At 45.8% G+C, this 18046-nt stretch overlaps 1 protein-coding gene across 8 annotated transcripts in view; it reads left to right on the plus strand.

Annotated features, from left to right (window-relative positions):
* Window positions 1-4867: 4867 nt before the first annotated feature.
* Window positions 4868-18046, plus strand: part of DYRK1A (dual specificity tyrosine phosphorylation regulated kinase 1A) — a 146389-nt gene continuing 133210 nt past the window's right edge. For 4 of the 8 annotated variants that reach the window (XM_069568218.1, XM_069568248.1, XM_069568276.1 and 1 more), the window contains exon 1: window positions 5917-6901. The gene's annotated coding sequence lies outside the window, so the exon portion shown is untranslated. Of the gene's footprint in view, window positions 5336-5916; window positions 6902-18046 lie in introns of those variants that run through there. The other 4 variants (XM_069568229.1, XM_069568267.1, XM_069568256.1 and 1 more) reach the window with 4 other exon arrangements.

Consider the following 18046-nt stretch of genomic DNA (forward strand, 5'->3'; position numbering starts at 1 on the left):
GTGTAGGAACCCTGGTCTGAGAAAAATTGATAAAATGAAACTAGCTCCATGGTAATCACTAGCATTACTGTATCTCTTCAGTGGAATTCTCTTCTTCCAACTTTGCCGACTGCAACAATCTTTCCCCTGGCACTAGAGAAATTCTATCCATTTTAAGACCGGAAGAGACCATTTCCCTCTTCTATACAAATCATTGGACAGTTTCCCCTAAAGTTTTATGATGGCCAAAACCTCGTATAGGGTAGAGGAAAATCGGAAGAAAATTTCAGAAGATCATCATTCATTTAAAAATACAAAACAGGGACTTCACTGGTGGTCCAGTGGTTAAGACTTTGCCTTCCAAAGCAGGGCATGCAGATTCAATCCCTGATTGGGAGCTAAGAGCTCAAAATGGTCCACATCAAAAAATCTTTAAATAAAATAAAAATACAAAACAGTATTTACAAACAAACAAACAAACAAACAAAATAGTATTTACGATGCGCCAGATATAGTACTAGTGATACAAAGATGAAATGTAGGATCCTTGTCCTAAAAGCACTTATAGTTTAGAAACAGACAAGCAAATACAATATGATAAAGTAATGCCACTGCTACATACACAAAAAATGTGCTTTGCATTCAACTGAAGCAAACAGAAAAATATCAGTAAGTGGACATACAAACAAATACTGTAGGAATATTAAAGGATGTTCACCACATATTAATACCTACATTAAAACATCGACAAAATAGCCAAAATTCTCAAAAACTGTTGAACTAACGAACCCACTGAAGTAAATGGCCTTTGTAGATTTCCAAGCCTCTTACCTAATTTTTAATTCCATGTACTTAACTGTCTTTCACAGTTTCATTAGGGCATTTTCCCTCAGCCTGTTAATTTTGAGGAAGGTATTATCTATATTACATATATACATATGTATATACATATGTATATACATATTACATATATACATATATCTATATTACATATATATGTATATATACATATATATACATATATATGTATATTTGTATATATGTATATATTTCTATGCATATATTGGATTGAGAGCCCCTTGGATTGCAAAGAGATCAAACCAGTCAATCCTAAAAGAAGTCACCCCTGAATACTAACTGGAAGGACTAATTCGAAGCTGAAGCTGCGACACTTTGGCCACGTGATGCAAAAAGATTCGTTGGAAAGGACTTTGACACTGGGAAAGACTGAAGGCAAAAGGAGAAGGGGACAGCAGAGGATGAGGTGGTTAGACAACATCCCTGACTCAATGGACAGGAATTTAAGCAAACTCTAGGAGATAGTGGAGGACAGAGGAGCCGGACGTGCTGCAGTCCACCGGGTTACAAAGAGTCAGCCATAATTTAGGGACTGAACAACAACAAACAACATGCCCAAGTGTATTTCTTTTCAAGTTTTGCCAAAATGTAGCAAGATACTGTTTCAAGATATCCTCAAACAGTGCAAATATCCAGTTTAATCCACGATTTCACATTCAACCTTCATCTTGATGTCACAGAATATGAAAATGTTCATGCTAATTCATGAAACAATATTGGCAAACTTTAAAAAAACAAAACAAAACAAAACATTATTTATTTGGTTGCTTAGTTGTAGGCTTAGTAGTAGGCTTAGTTGTCCGGAGGCACGTGGGATCTTAGTTCCCCAACTAGCGTTTGAACCTGCATCCCCTGCGTTGCAAGATGCTCTTAACCACTGGACCACTGGGGAAGTCCCTGGTAAACATTCTTACAAATGTCTAAAGGAATATTGGATTGTCCTCCTGTTTAAAAATGGCAACATTGGAACTACATCTGGGATAAAATAACCTTGTAGGCAACTTTATGGTGCTAGGAGAATGGCAGTAGAGCACTTGGTCCAGGGGTCAAGAGGAGGCAGGGATGCTGAGGGCAGGGAGGTGGGGCGCAGGGAAGAGGTCTGGGCTGGATCCACTTGAAAGATGGCCACAGACAAATTGACTGGGGTGATGGAAGTCTGGTGCTGATCATATACCAGCTTGAAGTGAAGTGAAAGTCGCTCAGGTGTCTGACTCTTTTCGACCCCATGGACAGTAGTCCATGGAATTCTCCAAGCCAGAATACTGGAGTGAGTAGCCTTTCCCTTCTCCAGGGGATCTTCCCAACCCAGGGATCGAACCCACGTCTCCCACGTGGCAGGTGGATTCTTTACCAGCTGAACCACCAGGGAAGCCCAAGAATACTGGGGTGGGTAGCCTATCCCTTCTCCAGTGGATCTTCCCAATGCAGGAATCGAACCGGGGTCTCCTGCATTGCAGGTGGATACTTTACCAGCTGAGATACCAGGGAATCCTTGATACCTGAGATACCAGGGAATCCTTGATACCTCTGCAAAAACCCAATCTCCAAATAACCTTGGATCATTTTGGCGTGCTGCAAAGTAAACATAGGCTTTGCAGTTACACATGAGTTTTGTTTTAAAAATATTTATTTTTAAAATATTTGGCCGTGCCAGGTCTTAGTTGAGGTGTGCAGAATCTTTTAATTATATACATTATTTTATTTCTCATTGTCCTCGTTCCTCACTGCTTTCTGAGAGCTTTCGCTAGTTGCAGCCAGTGGGGCTACTCTTCCTTGCGGTGCACGGGCTTCTTCTTGCAGTGCCTTCTCCTGCTGCAGAGCGCAGGCTCTAGAGTGTGTGGGCTCCTGAGTTCTAGAGCACCGGCTCAGCAGTTGTGGTGCTCGGGCTTGAGTTCCTCCACAGCATGTGGGAGCTTCCCGGATCAGGGGCCAAACCCATGTCCTCTGCATTGGCAGGTGAATTCGTATTCAGTTACCACCAGGGAAGTCCTACACATGAGTTTAAATCTTGACATTACCTCTTACTGGTGGTGTGACCTTGGGCAAGTTACTTAATTATTCAGGACTTGTTTTCTCACGGGTATAATGGGAATGTCACACTGTTGAGGCTTGTTGTTCAGTCACTAAGTCGTGTCCAACTTTTTGAGACCCCATGGACAGCAGCACTCCAGGCTCACCTGTCCTTCACCATTTCACAGAATGTGCTCAAACTCATGTCCATCGAGTCAGTGATGCCATCCAACCACCTCATCCTCTGTCACCGCCTTCTCCTCCTGCCTTCAACCTTTTCCAGCAACAGGGTCTTTTCCAATGAATCAGCTCCTGAAATGAGATGGTCAAAGTACTGGAGCTTCAGCTTCAACATCAGGTCTTCCAATGAATATTCAGGGTTGATTTCCTTTAGGATTAACTGGTTTGATCTCCTTGCAGTCCAAAGTACACCCTAGAATGTGCTGGTTATGTGCAGGCTATTACTATCTGCGATTTGAGGGTCTTTACCTTTCGAGGTTAACTTCTATGGATACATAGATTTGTAATACATCTGGCAGTGGACGTGACGGGAAGATTCTCAGATGAGAGCAAGGATTTAATCATGGAACCTGGTCAAGACTAAACGGGCATCTGTACCTGAGTCCTTCCTGCCTACATGTGTTCACTTGTTTGGGATCAACATAATTAATAGGTTGCTTTTAGATGAAGCCGATATAAAACCATTTTATAGCATTCCAACCTGGACATGACAGTTTATTGATCCGTGTTGTGTAACGCAGTCACACTGGGAGGAGGGAGTGGGATGGGGGACAGAGAGGGTGCAGCCTTCCAGGTACGAAGATCAGGAATGCCTTTTATCACTGCAGGACTGTAAATTCAAAACTCTGCCTCACCCTGATAATCTTCCAGGTGGACTTGACTGAAACCAAGGGCAAGTTTCTTGAGACATTGTCATATACTTTTCAGTTATCTAGAAGATTAATTTGGCAAGTTTCGTTCATTACCAGCAATAAAAAATTGACTCCCATTTAACGCTGAAGGTTGCAAATGCTTAAGTGCTCTTATAGAAGTGAAACTGTGGTGAATCGGTGGGGGAGGGGAGCCGGGCGAAGAGAAGCAGGAGACCGGGATTTGGTTGCACGGTGGAAACGGAAGCTTGGGCAGAATCAAGGCAGCAATCTCTCACCCCCACCCCAATAGGGACACTCTTGGCCACCTCATTCAAAACAATCAAGTTGAATGCGAACTTTAATTACGTTAGCAGGTCAATTTTTGAAAAAGTCAGTGCTCCAAAGAAATTTTGATAGTCATAGCAACTTTTGATATCATGAGAATCAGTCTGAAGTAACCTATTTGCCTACTTTTCGTCTAATTTAGTCTTGGATTGTGCTAACTTGAATGGGTGCCTTAGTATATTAGGGTTCTAATACCTGCAGGAGGGTAATATTTGTGAAAAAAAAAAAAAAACTTGTGTCTTTCCTCCATCACAAAGGATAGAGACTAATATTTATTACAGAGCTGTTCTTTTCTCACCCCGTCCCATTTGTACTAAAAGTATTTTTTAATTTTTAATTGGGAGTATAATTGACTTACAATGCTTAGTTCCAGTTGTACAGCAAAGCAAATCAGTTATACATAAAAACATATCCACTCTTATAAGATTCTTTCCCCATATAGGCCATGGGTTTGTTTCTCTGTACACCTAGGATTCTATCTAGAAAAAAAAATGGATATGAACAGTCATCGAAGATGGCAAAATCCAGCTTACAAGTAAATAAATTGTTGGACTTGCAGTAAAATACTGTGTACAGTATCCTTTTTTAGCACAATATCAAGTGCCACTTTACTAGCATTGGTACAAAATACGTTTTCTCAGCCAGTGACTGCCTACTAATTACAAAGTAGCTAGTACAGCATGGCTACTAATCTACCTAGGTTTTAAAGCCTGGGGGCTGGGGGTGGGGGGCTGTGCACACTTCGCAATATTTAGCCAGGCGGGACAGACAGAATAAAGAGAAACAAAGGCCAGAATATTAATAAAGAATTGTGGACGAATTGAGAATCTGGAAACTGAGCTGTTGCGTGAAAGAGATAATGAGGGAGTTGAACGAGGATACAGTGATCGCTTTGAGCGGATTAATTTTCGGGGCATTCCGATGGGGAAAGAAGGCTGCGCCCCGAAAGGGATGGGGGGTCGGTATGAAATCCGTGGGAAAGCCTGGAGTGCTTATGATGGCTCCGTCCGTCATTTCTGAAAGTCGGCGCCGGCCGCTGCAAAGATCGAGCGCCAGGGTTTAAGCGAGGCGTCGGTCGCAGTGGCATCCCGGAACCGGGGCGAAGCGTCCGGAATTCCTGAGATGTCTGAAGCGCGGAGGCGGCCTCTTCCCCACCCCCCGCCGCAGCCTCCGTGGGCATCTTTTCCCGCGAGGGGGGCACGCGAGCCCGTCCGAGAGCAGCCTGAGCCCGCGGGCGGGCGCGGCCGACGGCGCGCTCCCCAGGGATGCAGGTGAGCAGCCTCAGCCCCGGGAACGCAGGGGGCCGAGGGGCTTCCCGGGTCCTCCCCGCCCCCTCCCCTACCCAGGCGCGGGCGGGGCTGCACGCGCACGACGCGGAAGCGCCGGGCTCCGCGGGCGGCGGCGGCGCGCAGGCCGGGCACGCGGGGCCGCAGTCGGCGCGGGCGCGGGCGCGGCGCGCGCGGGGCGGGGCGCGGCTGGGCGGCCCGGGAAGCGGCGGGCGCTCGGGCACAGGCCCGGCCGCCGCCTCGGCCCCCCGCCCGCCCTGCCTTCCTCTTCCCCTTCCCTCCCCTCAGCCCGGCCGTCTCCCCTCCGTTCCCCTCCCCCTAGCGAATCACGCGCCCTCCTCTGACACTCGTAGCGAGCTCCGAATTTATCCTTCACGTGACCTGAGGGGGGTTGGGTGGTTGGTCGGTCGGGGACGGAGGCAGGGGGGTGGGGGAACGCAGGGAAAAGGAGGGAAACGGAATCTGCCGTTGCCCGAGCAACAGGCCCCGCCCTCCGGCTTGGGGCCGGGGGTGGCGGGAGGAGGACGTCAGCACGTCAGCCGCGGGGAGGGGGGGGTTTGCGTTTTGATTGACAGTTGCTATAGCGACCGGGTCGGTCCGTCGCCATTTTGTTGGTTGGGTTTTTTTTTAAACCCTTTCGCTTCCCGCCCGAATAATAATAAAAAGCACCATTGGAGTGAGGCGGGGGTGGCGGCGGCGAGAGCGGCAGGGGGATCCGGGGAGACTGCTGCCGTCGCTGCTGCTGATCGCGGCCCAGGTCGGGCTCAGGAGAGCGGACACCCCGAGCGGGGGGTGCGGGCGCCGCCGCCGCCGCCGCCGCTTGTGCTGCTGTTCCTGCTGCTGCTGTTGGTGCCGCTGCCGCCGCCGCCGCCGCCGCCGCCGGCGAGCGGGCGGGACCGGTGTGAGTGTGAGAGTGTGTGTGTGTGTGTGAGGGAGCGTGTGCGAGGGTGCGTGCGCGCGTGTGTGTGTGTGAGTGTGAGTGTGTGTCCGTCTGTCTGTGCGGGGACTCGGGGGCGGGCGGTTCGGGCTCTCCTGGCTGAGGAGCCGCCGCCGCCGCCGCCGCCGCCGCCGCTCGGGCCCCGGCGCTCCTCGCTGCGCAGCTTTGGAGCGCGCGCCATTTTGTGAGATTTACAAAATCCACCTCGGGGAAGAAGAAGCCGCCGCCGGCGGCGGCCGCGACTGGGCGCCCGGCCTCGCCGCCGCCGCCGCCCTCCGCGCCGGGCCGGGCCGGGCCGCGCGGCCCCCGCCGCGCCGCGGGGCTCTGGGTCCGGGGACTGCGGTATTTGCCGGGGAGGGGGGCTGCCGCCTCCCCGGCCTCCACACACACCCCCGCCCCACCGGGCGCCGCTCAGACCCGCGAGCCGGGCAGCGAGACCTGAGGAGGCTGCGGCTCGGAGGCCGCGGAGCCGGGAGCGCCGGGGGCGGAGAGAGAGGCGGCCGGGGCGGCGCTGGCGGCGGAGGCCGCGGCGGGGGCGCAGCAGCTTCGGCGGCGGGAAGCCGGCGGCAGAGACTCACCGGAGGGAACGGCGCGAGCGCCCCGCCATCGTCCCGGTGAGTGTCCGGCCGCGGCCCCGCCCGGCGCCCGGCGGCCCGGCTTCCCCCCCTGCGGCCTGCAGCCGGGGCCCGCGCCGAGGCCGGTCGGGCGGAGGGAGGGACCTGCCATTTTAGGAGGAGGCGCCGCGGCCCGAGGCCGGCCGGCCGGCCGCCCGCCCGGGGTCGGGGCGGGGGGGAAAGGGAGGGCGGGCGGGAGGGCGCCCGACAGGCCCCGGTCCCGGAGGAGAGGCGGGCACGAGCGGAGGGAAAGTTGCGGAGGGCTGGGGGTGCCGGGGCCAAGGCCTCCCGGGAGCCGGGGCCTGGGGGCCGGGAGAAAGCGCCAGACCTTTTGCCTGGTCGCCCGAGCGCAGGGGAGGAGGGTGTCTTCCTCCTCCTCCTCTTCCTCCTCATCCTCTTCCCCCAGCTCCTCCCTCGTCCCTCCTCTCGGTCCCCACCAGTGTGGGAACAGCGGCCACGGTCCTCCGCAAGGACAATGCCACGGGTTACAGGGGAGACGGGCTGCCCCCGGCCGCCGGGCGAGGCGCAGGGGAAGGTCGGGGAGCCGGGTCCCCCCCGCGCGGCTCTCCGGGCTGCGTGCTCGCGGAGCCCGGGCCCTCGGCCTGCTCGGAAGTTGTGCGCGTGAGAGCCCGGCCGCTCGACGTCGGAGGGCTGGTGACCCGCTTAGCACAGCCCTCGGAGGGTGCCAGAGGGCCGCGGATGCGTAAATTAATAATCGAGACCTGGGTGTAGGCAACAAAACTCGCTGGAGTCTTATTCATAGACTTAGATCCGCCGGGGCTGGCTGAAGAAGCTTCACGCTGGGCGGAAAGGCCTCCCCCCGGCCCCCTTCCCTGGTCTGAAATAGTTAAAAATGGGGCAGAATTAGTGAGTGATTCCGACGACTTAGGCTGAGTCTGTCGTCCAAAACCCCTGGATGATGTGAATCTTGGTAATCTAGGTGCAGTACTTGAGCGCCAGCGCCATTTGTTAGTTGAATTCGGCCCAGGTTGTCAGGAAATACACCCTTTATAACATTGTTTTCGCTCCCGAGTTAAAAGATTAGGACCGTGTATTAATAACTCTCTTAACCTCCAGGTAGAAACTGTTACCCATTTCACAGATGAGGAGACTGAGCGGTGACTCGTCCAAGGTCACACAGCTGGGACTCCTGAAGCCGGGAGTCCAGCCAGCCGGGGCTCTTAATCTCGAACTTACAACTCGTTATTAGAAGTACTGGCACATTTTGGAGTTATTTGGTTGTAATGATTTAGGGTTGTATCCACCTATAGTGTTGGCGTGGAATTAACTTTTGTGGTTTGCAGAAGCAGAAAGGAGAGAATGAAGCGAGGCCCTCTTAATGAAACTTAATTTGTTAGCTTCCCCCCACCCCCCAACTCTGAAGAAAACTGTGTAGACACTTTTTGAATGGAAGGAATTAAAAAGTAGTCTGTTCTGCGTTTGGTTCCTCACACTTAATTATAGTCATCACTTAAGTATTGATGAGTCATAAGCAAGTTTTGTGCAAAGTTATTTTTGGTTATTTTTTATCTTTGGATACTTAGATTTTCCCTGGGAGTCCTTACACATTACATATACTAAGTATTTAATAATGGATATACTAATACTTTGATTTGGGGGGCGTTTAAATAATTCAGTGGAGTTACCTTTAGCTTTGTAAATTTCCCACATCTTGATTAGTTACTTTAAGGATAATTTTTTTTTCTGATATAAATATGAGACTAGAACTAAAATTTCATGTGGTAAGATTTTAAACTGAAGAAGATAGTTTAAAGGAAACAGTTATAAAAAAAGTTTACTCAAGTTGTGTTAAGATTTTTAATAGACGTTGGACTTACACTTAAAGTACCCCATTGGTTTTGGAGGATTTGCTTTGGAGTAGCAATAGTGTTTATGGTGGCTGTCCAAATTCATTTAGACTTCAAACCTTGCCAAAATGTTAAGGAGTTCTGTCGGTGTCTACACCAAATTGTAAAACTGAGTACAGAAACTTCTAAGAGGCATAAGCTCAGAAATTAAGTCTCCTAGAAAGAAGAATCTCTTCTCTTTCTGGTGGAGGCTTTGCTTTGAAATCTAAAAAAGATTAAGGGTTTGAGTAGAATTGAGTGAAGTGAATGGTCATTATTGGTAGGGGTGGGAGATAGACTGTGAAATCTAGTGAGATCTTTGTTTTTGTTCAGAATATGGAATTTAGGTTTAAATTTAGGATCTTAAATTTCTTTTAAAGATGTTTTGGTGGGACTTACTGGAAATGTCACACACATACATAACTGTGTCCTAGGGATTCAGACATTTAGTCCAGCCTTTTAAGGTCGCCAACATTCAAAATAAATGAAAATATTCCATTGTAATGCAGTGTCTTGTTTGGGAATGTAGATTAAAAAAAAAAAGGCAAACACAACCTTGGATTAGAATTTTTTCCCCCACTAAAATATTGTCTGATGTCTGCCCCTGAGTTTTATTTATGGGGAGTTTTTGTGTTTATGGTTTAGAGATGTGGGAGTGGGGAGTGGTAAGTGCAGCAGCTGGTATTTAAAGAATTTACATAGGTTTTTATAGCCCCACGATTATCTGTAAAAGCTAAATTGAAGATAACTTGTTATAATGCATGACTGGTGTGACCTTTGGCATACATTTTGTTTTGAAACTATACAAAGAAAGGAGATGCTGATTTATATGGAATCTTGGGTACTACCTGAAAACAAAAACAAGCAAAAGAAATAGCTTAGAAGTTTGGGATACTCAGGGATGTTTTCACGTGTGTGTTTATGGTTGGCAGCTATACAGTCATGGGGAGAAAATTTGAATGGAAATAACTTTATTGTGAGTGAGAAGAGAATTGCCTTATGCATGCTGTTAAAAACTAGCTAAACAGAAGAGGGGACTTCATTTGTGACTTTCTTCTTTGTCATAAGGTGTGTGTCAAATTTTCTTTGCTTTAGCATTTGCTTTCTCTTGTTTCAAAGAACTTTCACAATTCTTACACCCACACCCCCACACCCAAGCAGTTTCTCTTTTCATCCGCCTGAGAAAAGACTTTAAACATGTGAACTCAACAGAACCCCCAAACTTCCAGAGTGTTTATGAAGAGATTGACTCTTCTCTCCCCAAAATTCTACTAGTCTTAGAATTTTGTTGTATTCCTATCAGTAATTTAAACTGTGAGCTAAGAATCGCTAGTTCTGTTGAGTTTTTTGGTGGTTTACCTCCAGATACTTGTGTGTATTTTCTCTTTAGAAGTAAAGATACTTCTTGAAACTATCAAACATGGGCCCCTGAAACTTGACACTAACACACTAACATTGCCCAAAGTGAAACTTGTGACTTGATTACTTTTGTATGAGCACCTTACATATACTCAGTGGTTAGGCTTTTTAAAAGACTTCTTACTATGTATTATTTTGGCCACTGGGCAATGTTTTGATGGTTAGAGAAATTATGATAATTCATAACCCAAAGCTGGCACAGTTTTGGAATAAAATTTTGGGGAGGGGAGGTTATAATTTGTGTTTAATTACTTGGGAAAATAATACAATTACTTTAAATTACCTAAAGTTTTTCCCCAGTTGCCCCTAAATAAAGAAATCATTCAAAATCTTGCCTTATATCAGTGTTATAATGTAAAGCTAGAGCTGTAAAGTTTACCATTGGTTATGTGAATGTGAAATGTTGACTTCACATGACTAAAGTCATTAATTTAAGGTTCTTATTAGATAATTACAGACAAGTCTCATCTTCTAACCTAGTGGCTGCTGGTCTTAGTTTCATTTTTTGGTATATGAAAACAAAATGACTTGGAAACACAGCATTGTATAAACCAGCCAGACGTTTGAAATAAGTTATGCTTTTACTTTGAAAACCTTCTTCCAGAGTTGCATAGTGAGATAGAATTCCTCATTGGAGATAACTTACAGTACACTGAACATGTAAAATAATGTGGTTCCTTGTAGGCATACATTTTGCTGATATAGAACCATTTAGGCTACTTAGCAATTGATTTTTCTCCCAGAGCTATGCACCCTCTCTTCTAGAAGGTGAATTTTAAAAGTTTGTAATACTGTGAAAGTTTTGCTTGTTTTAATTTTTTACTGTTTGATGGACATGTGCCCATATCTGATATGTGATGCATAACAGTTTAAAATGTATCTATACTCTTGATGAGTTATTTTTCATTTTATTGCCCTATAATTTAATTGTTTAAGTTGCTTTTGCAGAGAGGTGCTTAGTGAAATGGTTTAACATGGAATGAAACTGGTGTTAGCATCAATTCTATTTTAAATAACATCCCTGTTCATTAAATAGTTCTCTTTGTTTCTCTATATAAAATTTTTACCGACAAGAGTTGATTTTTTGTTTGGTTTTGTTTTCTGGATATTTGTGGTTAAGGTTGGCATTTTAGCACATGCATTTGGGTAAGGAGATGCTCAAACGTGAGATCTACTCCAGATCTGCTTATTACAGAGGTAGAGAGCGGCTGAGGAAGCATGGTAACTGGAGAGCGTGTTGGCCAGTGAGGCGGTACCAGGCAGAGCCACCAGAGTCAGGCAGGTCTGGAACCTGAACCAGTCCCGCCCCTCACGGGCAGTGTGGACCTAAGGCACAGTGGTTTTGCTTCATATCAATTTCTTCATCTGTAAGATGGGTTGATGATCCTTACCATGGGGTGCTTGTGAAGACTGAGATAACAGACATACATTTCTTAATTGTCTTCTCCCTTTCTCTTCAGTGATAGCCATCCTTACGGTCTCAACATAAATGCTACTTTCCCCAACCTTGGTTCTAAGTATGATTCCTTGGCCGTGTGTTCTTACCAATGGCTTTTTTTTTTGACAGCGCTGAGTAAAAATAACCATAGGTATGCATATGTATGGGCTTCTGTGGTAGCTCAGTTGCTAAAGAATCTGCCTGCAATGCAGGAGACCCGGGTTTGATCCCTGGGTTGGGAAGATCCTCTGGAGGAAGGCACGGCAACCCGCTGCAGAATCCTTGCCTGGAGAATTCCATGGACAGAGGAGCCTGGGGGGCTACAATCCATGGTGTCGCAAAGAGGCGGACACGACTGAGCGACTGAGCACTGCGCAGGGTGCATATGTACATGTATTCTTTTACTGTCTGTCTCTGCCTCGTGCCGTTAAACTGTGAGGTCTGTCTGGACAGGAGTATCCGTACCTCCAGGGCCTGTAGCGCCCGTGCTGGGCACAGAGCAGGAGTGGACGGATGTGCGTGTGCACAGAGGGATGGTGAGGAACCTGTGTGCTGAAGCCCAAGCCTGAGCGCCGCCCGTTGCTTGCGCAGTCGTGGGCAGAGTAGCTTCAGAGCTCTAGAATCCTGTATGCCGACCGTGTGTAAGCCCTAGCTGCCCTTGCCAGGATTTGAAAAATGTGAAATGAGATACTCTAATGAGATGCTTTGCAAAAGTGTAAAATGCCATATAAATGTAAGTTGGTACAGTAGCAATAATTTCAGTAGTGAGGCTACCCAAGAATTTATAATTAGAGTTTCAACTTTACTGAGTTGGTAAGTAGCTATTATGTAATATTTATTAGTAACTTAAACTTTCTGTATGCGTTAGTTAGAACACAAGATTGGGCCCATGTTCTGACTACAGTGGCTTACAAGCTGAATCTCTTTCTCTCTCATGTAAGTCGTCTAAGGCTGATGTGGCAGCTCCAGGATACAGGGGACCTTGGGTCCTTCTGACTTGTTGCTTTCCTGTGTATAACGGGATCCCATGGCCCCCACAGTTCAAGACAGCTTGCCACCTCATTCACGGTCCAGGAACAGGATGGGGGAGAGAACAACGAACCTGGAAATTGCATACGTGACTTGTTCACACCTGTTGGTCGGAACTTCGTCAGGTGGCCCCATGTAGCTGCAAAGGAGGCTGGGATATATGGTCATCAGTAGGGTGGCTGATCGTCTGCCTGAAAAATCTGTTTTTACTGATGAATAGGAGAATGGGGGATTATGAAGCATTGCCTGTCACTCTTTCAGATGTTTTGGAAGAAACTTAACAGAGATGAACTTTGGAAAGACAACTTATTGCACTAATTAATGTTTATATTCCGTATTTGCTCACTAATCATTTGGACTATGGTGTGTAAATTGAAATAGATTGTCAGTACTTAGTATATGCAGTATATACATATGTAGTCAGATTAGAGTTAATGTAACTAAACTTATAATAGTGATGGAATTTGGAGTCTCATATTACATTATTTTATTGAAGGTATTTTCTGATAGAAACATAATTCTCGATTGCTGTAACTGTTATACGTAAACAGTATTTGAAGCCTAGGCCTTTGGGTTTCGTTTTAGCAGTCCCGTGGACCATTTTGTGTGTATTTGTGTACATAACCTCGAGCAAGCAATACTAGGAGAGTCTGATTCAGTATTGCAGGATCTTGTCAGGTTTTCAGTAAGTGTTTGGGTCACTGAAGTTGTAACGATCATAGCAGTGATATTTAAACATTTACTGTCCAATGTCTTGCTCTTTTTTTCCTGTGGGTTTGACAGAAGAGGAAGGTCTAGGATTCCTTTGAACTAGCCTATAATTAGGTCAAGTAGAGACCTGAGGAACTAATGAGCCTCAGATAGTTTTCAGGAGAACTTGTCAGAGTTGTGGGACTCCCCCGCCCCAGACTTGCCTTTCTGAAGGTTTGAGTGATGCACTGGACTCCACTGTCTTGATTGGGACTGCATGTATCCCTGATGCAGTAGAAACATTTTGAGAAACATTGACATAGTTCATTTCTCATCTTAGAGGAGGAAATGGATGCAAAGAAATGAAATGACTAACCAGTGCCTCAGAGTAAGCAGGTCGGGGGTGGGGGCTAGCGCATGTTTTCCCGACTCTTGGGTCGTTGTTCTTTCCCCAGAAGAGAGGAAGGAGAAGAGCACAACTGCATTTGTTATTTTATAGGAAGATCTGTCATTCCAATGTGTTGCTATTTATGTGTGAGCTCATTGCTATTGAATGGTTGGCTCACTTCACTGTCTTCTGAGCCTCTTAGAAAAATACTGTGAGTTGGTCCAATAAATATTTAAAGGTGGAAAGTTGAGGTTTTAAGTCACGTATCATTAGTGTTGGTGCGTTAGGGTAGATGAAAGGGAGGTGTGGGTTTGGCATGTTCAGAAGGAGCAAAGGCAGGCCATGTCCTAAGATCATTCGTTTCCTTTTCAGCTGATTCGCTTGCCATTCTCACTGTGGAATTCATACTGTAGATTAAGGCAAGAGCTGGATCCCCTAATTTAAAATGGAAATATTCCTAGGGAAATAGCCTTCATCTGTTAGCAGGTTAACACTTCATCAATTAGCTGTTGTCATTTTAAACGTTGGAGATGAGCACCCACACTAATAAAAGAGCTTTTGGGAAGAGGAGGGAGGGTTAGGGCACAGTGCCCTTGTCCAAGGAGAATGACGGGCCTGTTTGAGAAGTGTCTGCTTGTGGTGTGGCCCTTGCATGGTGCTCAGAGGCTTCTCTGGTGGCCGAGGTTGGTAGCGTTGGGCTGGCCCTTGCTGGCCGGTCAGGGTTGGTCTTGGGACCGTAGATAATTTGTTGAGGCCCTCTGGGCTTGATTGAACACGTGGTCATTGGAGTAGGAGTGTCCTCTTAGCGCTTTATCATCTGTTTAGGACTCCTGTTTGAGCAGGCTTATATCAGACTTCAAAGGTATCATTTTGATCTGGGGAATTTTAGTTTTTAAAGATCAACAAGTTTATTTTTATGATTAAAAAATGCAGCCCTATAGAATGAATGGTGTCACCCACTTCCAGCCCTCCCCGCTTGTTCTCCATAAATAACAGCTAGTTTTTCCTACCAGAAATGTTCTAGACGTATATATGTAAACACGTATATACATGTGTGTTACAAAACATGGGGCAGCAGAGGATGAGATGGTTGGATGGCATCACTGACTCAATGAGCTTAGATTTGAGTAAATTTCGGGAGACGGTGGAGGACAAAGAAGCCTGGTGTGCTGCAGATCATGGGTTTGCAAAGAGTGAGCGACTGAACAACAACAAGTGACAAAACCGTCCGTATGTTTAGTGTGATCCCGATTTTTTTTTTGAAGTGTGACATTGTGTATGTGTACAGTCTTTGTACTTAAAAAACAAATGGGGTCTTGCTAAGCATGCGGTTTTGCAACTTAAATGTCTTGCTCTGTCTTGGAAATACTCCTGTGTCAGGTGGCAGAGTTTCCCTGTGTGTTCTTTTTTAAACAGTTGGGAAGTATTTGATGTTATGGATGCAACACAATTGAGTCAGTCTCCATTAGAGAGAATTTAATTCCCCCCCCCCTATTTTTAGAAGTTAAAAAAAAATATATTTTGTTTAGTTTTGGCTGCACTGGGTCTTGGTTGCAGCTTGCAGACTTTCTCTCTTTACAGGGGCTATTCTTCGTTGCTCCAAGGCACATGAAATCTTCCTGGCCCAGGGACTGAACCCATGTCCCCTGCATTGGCAGGTGGATTCTTAACCACTAGACCCCCAGGGAAGCCCATACTTTTGCTATTTTTAAATAATGCTGCAGCATATATCCTTGTACATGTAACATTTTTTGTCAGCATTAGCCAGAGGATACATATTTATAAGAGAAATTGCTTGTTTACCAGGTATATGTACATATGAGTATGTTTTGCCAACTGTCTTCCAAAAAGTAGCACCAATTTATACTTCAGTAGCAGTGTCTAAGAGTGTGTAGTTTCCCAAATCTCAAAAACACTGGCATTATTCAAGTTTTAAATCTTTTGTCAATTTAATAGGTGAATGGTGCAGTCTAGTTGTTTGAATTTGTACTTCCGATGAGAGAATTTGAGCATCTTATGGTGTACTATAAGTCTTACACTTTAAGAAAATATTCACTCTTTGGTATTTAATTAGAATTGTTTTGTGATGTTTCTGTATTCTGTTGAATGAAAAATGATGTTCTTGTAAATACTTTGATAAATTGTAAAAGGTGAGTCTTGTTCCTCTTCAACTGAGGATACTTTTGCCTGTCCTCTGTATGTGAATTGTGATGGTAGAAACTTTCACTACAAAAATGAGTAAGGTTTGGTGACCTCAGCTGTTAAGTTTTGAAATAGTTGTGTGTATACCAGCAAAATAGGACAAAGAAGACCATGACTGCTAACAGTTAGTGGATTCTTAACCACTAGGCCACCAGGGACGTCCTGACACAGGACTCCAGGTTTTGGAGATAGAAAGGAGAGGATTCAACTTTGGTGGCAGTATAGTAAAGCTCTTGAGGAGTCGAATGATTGACTTGATGGGAACAGTTGAAAATATTTCCTAGTAAGGTCCTGAAGGAACAGTGGAAGAACAGAAGAGAGGATTACTGTGGTTCAGTCCTTCTACTAGTGACAGGTGCAAATAACTTGTTGTTGTTCATTTGCTTGGTCCTGTCCAACTCTTTGTGACCCGGTGGACTGCAGCACACCAGGCCTCCCTGTCCATCACCAATTCCTGGAGTTTACCCAGACTCATGTCCATTGAGTTGGAAATGCCATCCAACCACCTTATCCTCTGTCGTCTCCTCCTCCTGCCTTCAATCTTTCCCAGCATCAGGGTCTTTTCCAATGAGTCAGTTCTTCGCATCAGGTGGCCGAAGTATTGAAGTTTCAGCTTCAACATCAGTCCTTCCAATGAATATTCAGGGCTCCTTCAGAATGGACTGGTTGGATCTCCTTGCTGTCCAAGGGACTCTCAAGAGTCTTGTCCAACACCGCAGTTCAAAAGCATCAGTTCTTCGACTCTCAGCTTTCTTTATGGTCCAAGTCTCAGATCCATACATGACTCCTGGAAAAACCATAGCTTTGACTAGACGGGCCTTTGTTGACAGGTAGAAATAATGTAGCGCCATTAAAAATGAGCTACAAAATGGGGCAGTGGAGGAAGGCAGCGTTGGCAGTGGTGATCCTGGAGAGGAAACGGTGTCCCAGCTCACGGGCTGAGATGTGTGGAGTAGTTAAACGTGTGTGTTCAATTTATTCTGAGTAGCTTGGTATTTTCCTGAAAAATACCACATTTATTCTGTTACTTTTGCATATGTTCTTATTGGGAAACGAGTCATCTAAAAATCGTTTATCTTGTGAGGTGGATAGAGCTATTACTGAGTGCCTGTTGGGCACCACACGTGACCCTAGGTCCGGGGTCACTGCCCGCGCCATGTGCGCTGGGGCGCGGTCAGCTCTCACGGCAGGTTATGGGCTCAGTCTAGGGCAGACAGGCATTTTCATTAAAGGCAGCACAGTCTATGAAACGGAATGTGATTCACTGGTGCTTTTTGAAGGTCAAAAATTTTGTCTACTTTTAAAAGACCCTTTGACAGTTTAAGTTTAACTTTATTTGGTATAAGTAGGACTCCTGTCTTAAAGACAAATACTGTCTGCTGAAAAATTTGTTCTTATTTGATCATTTTCCCTTGAAAAAGAACAGTTATCACTGCAGTGGTGTGTTTTGCTTCATCTTTACATCAAACATATTCATTTTTGGTGCACATCACTTCTGTGGCACAAAATACTGTTTCATTAAAGTTTTCCAAAACAGCAATGGTAGTAAAATTATTAGGATCTCAGAATATTTTGCAATCTAATTTCACTTCTTGAATTTCCCTATAATGGTTCTGTGGTAGGGTTCAAAATGTCAGGAGAACTAGGTAAACTTACCTAGGAATTGGCCTGAAGGCCCATCGTTACTCAGCAGTATTGGAATCAGCTATGCGAAGGGGAGAATTTGAAGACAAGTTTTAGGATGCATGGGATATGTTTGAAAGAAGGCTATTTGCTGAATAAGATACAGACATTTGAAATAAAGGATGTGGGCATATAGGAAAGGTCAAGAAATGAAACTCAATAGAATGGATAGGAATGAAAGAGCAAATGGATGAGCAAGAATTCTTAGTACTTAAATCCGTCCCAGCAAAACCTCTTCAGTAATTTGTTGTGACTTCCAGGATGAAGATCACACTCAGGACTCACTGTCTGGATGACCTGGCTCCAGCTGATTTAGGTGGTCTTGTCTCCCGTGCCTTGGGATTCATGTCTTTGGATGTCTGCTTCTGGGCCAGCCATCACCCCTTTTCTTTTCGTTAACTTCTTTTTCTCCTTCATTTTCAATTCAGTTATCACTCTTGTCAGGTAAA

This window comes from Ovis canadensis, chromosome 1 (genome assembly GCF_042477335.2).
Source record: "Ovis canadensis isolate MfBH-ARS-UI-01 breed Bighorn chromosome 1, ARS-UI_OviCan_v2, whole genome shotgun sequence".
NCBI lineage: Eukaryota > Metazoa > Chordata > Mammalia > Artiodactyla > Bovidae > Ovis > Ovis canadensis.